The 4,991-nt window shown below is 40.5% G+C and overlaps 1 pseudogene; it reads right to left on the bottom strand.

The window, feature by feature from the left end:
• Positions 1 to 1,225: 1,225 nt before the first annotated feature.
• On the bottom strand, positions 1,226 to 2,814 carry LOC148041987 (pyrophosphate-energized vacuolar membrane proton pump 1 pseudogene; annotated as a pseudogene).
• Between the last annotated feature and the right edge of the window lie 2,177 nt (positions 2,815 to 4,991).

The raw sequence follows: 4,991 nt of genomic DNA, 5'->3' as shown, positions 1-4,991 counted from the left end.
CATTTTTCCTATTTTTTACATTCCCTACTTATATGTACTTTCAACTAGGGAATTCCTGGAAATTCTCTTTTTTCCTTATCACTTTATCTACTTTGCCCTTCCTCTTAGACATGCTAATATCAAACAAGAAATTGCACAATAAATTTTTAACTAGAAAATTATATAGAGAATGTCATCATTTCTAAGTAAGGATCAATAACATACATCTAATGATCAAAATAGATTAAACAAATTAAGACACCAACATCTACTTCTAGCAACCAAAAGAAAAATGAAAACAATTTTAAAGAAGCATACCTTTTTTGCACTGTTCTTTACACCATCTGATAGTAAATTGAGCAGGTGAAAACAAGGAATTCATTGTTCATACTTTTATGGGCTCACCAACTTCTCCTTCTGGTTTGAAGCATCTTACAGACTTCCTGTTAAACAGTGCGCGAGGGAGACGAGGAACGGAGGAAGAGAGAAGAGAAGAGAGACACGAGACACCAAAATTGGAACCCCAGAAGTGCATCAAGTGAGAGCACACATTAGCTGCAACATCAGCTCCTTAGCTAGAATAGATAAAACATCAAGTAGAATAAACATAAGCTTGAACAGACGAATCAACTGAAAATAGACAAACAACAACTGGAAACAATGAAACTTCAACTAGAACAACTCAACAGCTGGAATAATAATGAAACATCAGCTGGAACATTTCAACAGAGCTGGAATAAGAATGAAATGAAATATCATCCCATCAGCTCGAAACATTTCTTATAAACAAAGCGTGGAATAATTCAACGCATTAGCTGTAATATAGATGAAATGATATGAAACGTAGCATGAAGAGCCAAAAATCAACTGGAAGAAAGAAACATTTAGAATAATCAAAAGATGAACAAAATACCGACAATCATCAGCAAGAGCTCATCAATTTTCTTACTGGTGCTCAAAGCCTAAGCAAACATCTCAGCAATCTGCTTCTAGGACTCTAGGAACATCTTTGTACGCCTGGCCTCCAGATCATCATGAAATCGCTTAGAGTCTCTCTGCATCTGCAGTTTCATCTCTTCTAATCTGAGAAAGTGCTCCCCCAAAGTGCGGATCACGGAGACCAATCTGAGAAAGCGCTCCCCCAAAGTGCTGTCAACTGGGGGCTGTTGATGCCGCAACCTGGACTTTGAAGAAGTCCTATGGTTGAGAAATCTGTCCATCTTGAAAGCCTTCGCGGCCTCATAGTCTATATTGCGGCTGCGCTTCTTGTGGAGAGATGTGTAAGAAGTATCATGGTCATCCAGAGACCGGTTGTGATACCAGCATTATCACTTATGGGACCATATGCATCTATGGCTAGACAGGTGGCAATGGTACAAAGCATTCCAAGAGCTGCAACTGTGATCCCGTACATGGCTGCTAGGGTATGGCTGACATAGATGGCAACAGCAATAGCAAATATTGGAACAATTACAGACTTGTAGCCAAGTGCCAACCAAAGATGACATTGGTAGCAGCTCCTGTCCTACAAGAATTAGCAACATCGTGGACTGGTCTGTATGTATTGCTAGTGAAATACTTTGTAACATAGCCAATTACCAACCCTGCCCAAAGCCCTACTCCAACGCAAAAAAATAGTTTCCAGTTTTGAACCATCTTTGCACCACCGTTAGGATCATATATGTAAAACGTGGATGGTAGTGCCAGCCAACAAACAAAAGCTGCACCGAATGTCATTAAGATGGTGGATATCAACAACTGTCTCTTCAATGTAGATTCAATATCCCTTAGATTTGAGATCTCGAACACATCAGTTGCGAACAAGGTTGTGATGAGGCACACCACAATGCCCATAGAGCTAATGAGTAGAGGGAAGCACATAGCAGTGAAGTCATGATTGGTGCCAAATGATGACATGGAAGCCACAAGAAGAGCTGCGCAAGAAGCTTCAGCAAAGGAGCCAAAAAAATCTGAACCCATTCCAACAATATCTCCCACATTATCACCCACATTATCAGCAATGATCGCTGGATTTTGCGGATCGTCCTCTGGGATATTCCTTTCTACTTTTCCAACAAGATCTGTTCCAACATCCACAGTTTTGGTATAGATTCCATCTCCAACCCTTTCAAATAGAGCCACGGATGAGCATCCAAGCCCATAGCTAGTGATGGCCTCAAAAAGGCCCTCCCAATCATCCTTGTAATAAAGCTGGAACAGTTTTATAGTGATGTATAAAACTATGAGGCCATTAGCAGCAAGTAAGAAACTTTGCCCCAAACCTGATTGGAAGGCGATTTTGAATACTTTGCCTATCCCTTTTCTGGCTTTCAAAGTTGTGCGAGCATTCGCATATGTTGCGATCATCATGCCCAAAAATCCCGACACCATGGACGTCAAAGCTCCCAATATAAATGCAACTGTAGTGAAAATTGCTGTAAAGAGAGCTGGGGCACATTCCTGCTTTGGATCGTATCTGCAAGGCTGGGGCTTAGTACTGATCCCCTTCACAGATCCCAGGAACAAGAAAATAACAGCAGCAAATATGCCCATGAAATAATCCAAATACTTGTACCCTGTCAGCAAAAACGATGTGGCTCCTATGGATATGGCTTGCTGAATTTCAGCGCATTTTCTAATAGCTGCTGCATCTGATTCCTCATCCAATCTATCCTCCTCGTCACAGTCTGATGATCCATTGACGATGTTGTGACTGTGGGTGTCGTTGTCGTCGAGGAAGGTGTAGCCATTGCTGGCAGGCCTGGACTTGTGCTCGAAGGCCAAGAGACCGGTTGCGATAGCAATCTGGTGGTGGTTTGTCAGAATCATCTGCATCTTCGTTAGTTAACAAGTTAGTTATACCATCTGCACCAACAATTATACCCCACAAGTTAGTTAACAAAATACTGCTAAGGCACAGAGTAAAACTGCTTCAGGAGCTACACTACATTCTTGCAAAGTTAAGATGTTGAATTGGAAAGGTAAGCAAATGCATCATTAATCTCTGCCCATTCCAAGTACATATTCATGTCTCCCTGCATGTCAAATGCCACTGTCACTGTCACTGTCTCACTGCCTCACTGTCACTGTCACTATCACTGTCACTGTCTCCCTGCATCAGTACCAGGCTGCCACTGTCTCCCTGCATGTCAAATGCCTGCCGGTTCTCGCCCACAATCAGGAAATCAGTGAAAAAGCAATTGCCCTTCTCGTCATTGTACTCAAAGGCATATGCCATGATGCTTCCTTCTGTTAGCCCTGAGCTTCTGCCAACTTTTATTACCCTCCTCTCCACGATGCTGTTGATGTTTGCTTGCAAGTCAATAGTTATAACATCTCCCATCTCACCTACCCCTTTGATAGTAGTTGTGACTTTGGAGACATCAAAATTGTCCCCGAATGGAATGAAATCACCATCAGCTCGCACAAATGTCTCTGCGACATGAGCAAACATCATCAAGTATCAATATTGTCATATCAAGAAACGGAAACCAGAATTCTTCTTTCAACTCACAGAGAAGTTTATAAAATGGACAATACAGAATGCCTTAACAGCAGACAGCTCAAAAACAAGTAGCAAAGAGGGAAACCTGGATTCACACTTGTAAAAATGCCATACCACCGCTCATCTGTAATAAAAGACGTTGCCCTTTCCACTACACCCAAATAAACACCAGGTCCAACATTTGGAGGCAGTGGATGGAACATCTTCTGGTTGGGGTAGTCCAAATCAACCACAACATGTCGATTTGTTAGAAACCCAACCTGACGAGTCCCTGTCCTACTTTGTACTATGGCTCCAAGTGTACCAAATGTCTCCTGACCTGCAACCTGTGAAATTCACCAGAGAGAGAAATGTATCAGAATTGTCAAACTAGTAATGATGCAACAATTATTTACATATATTGCAACTAAAAATCTGCCAATCTTCACCTCTATAGTGTAAAAAAACACCATTAGTTGTTTAATTGATATATGATGAAGCATGTACACACTCTCAGCATTTCTCAAAGTTTATGGAAAGGAGGGGAAAAATGTGCGGAAAACATCTAATGACACCAAAAACATAGAAACACATGAGATGGTCATTTCTATTTTCTATACACAAATATGGACATCATCATGCTGCAATTGAGTATATCGGCAAACAAAATGATGATAGATTTGAGAGTGATGCCCCTCGAATATCAATGTAGAAATATCAATCTGCTACTAAACTGTACACTATCATAATGCATAAAATGCCCTCATTTGATATGCTAGTTTATACAACTCAATTAAATAAAAAATACTAAACAGTTTGTTAGATCAATATAAGACATCAATCTTGATTACATAAAAGGGCCTACAGTTGATCCGAAAATTGAACTAAGACCACAAGCATGACATCAAAAGAGTAGACACATCCAGATTATGACCATGCTCTAAGGCTATGCAGCTAATCCTTGAGATAAAATTTAGAAACTTGGTTGTAAGATGCACACCTCCAAAACAAACGTAAAATTATAGAATGACTAAATTTCAAGACAAGCAGTTTGTATTCAAACTTTGAAGTTATTCACTGGCTTTTTACCTGAGATCCTGGACCGATGGATGGGTCATTGCCCCTTAAACCTTCAGCCAGCTCTGTGTATACCTCTTGCTTAAGGGTTGCGGCTAGAATACCAAAATAAGAGAACTCTACCACATCAACATCACACCATATGCCTCCAGCTGGTCAACCGTGAGAGTTAAAGAGGATAAACTCTTGCTACAAAAGACATGTAGATGAGAGTTAAAGAGGACAAACTCATAGCAAATTTGATGCTGTCAACCGTGAAAGTATTTGATGTGGTGAGCCTTGATTTGGTCCTTCACTCATACTAAGAGAGATCAAAATTTTCCTACAAGCTTAAATAGAATTGGCTAAGCAGCTGCATACTGACTTAAGGTTTAAAACTCTTCTTTGGCCGAGATGCATGCTGTAGACAGGTCTTCTACCTTTTACCAGGAGAAAAATACAAAACACTGAT

The sequence above is a fragment of the Lygodium microphyllum genome, chromosome 1, assembly GCF_053477565.2.
Source record: "Lygodium microphyllum isolate KBCC chromosome 1, Lygodium_microphyllum_v1.1.10, whole genome shotgun sequence".
Classification (NCBI taxonomy): Eukaryota; Viridiplantae; Streptophyta; class Polypodiopsida; order Schizaeales; family Lygodiaceae; genus Lygodium; species Lygodium microphyllum.
This window is presented reverse-complemented; position numbering and strand designations above follow the sequence as displayed.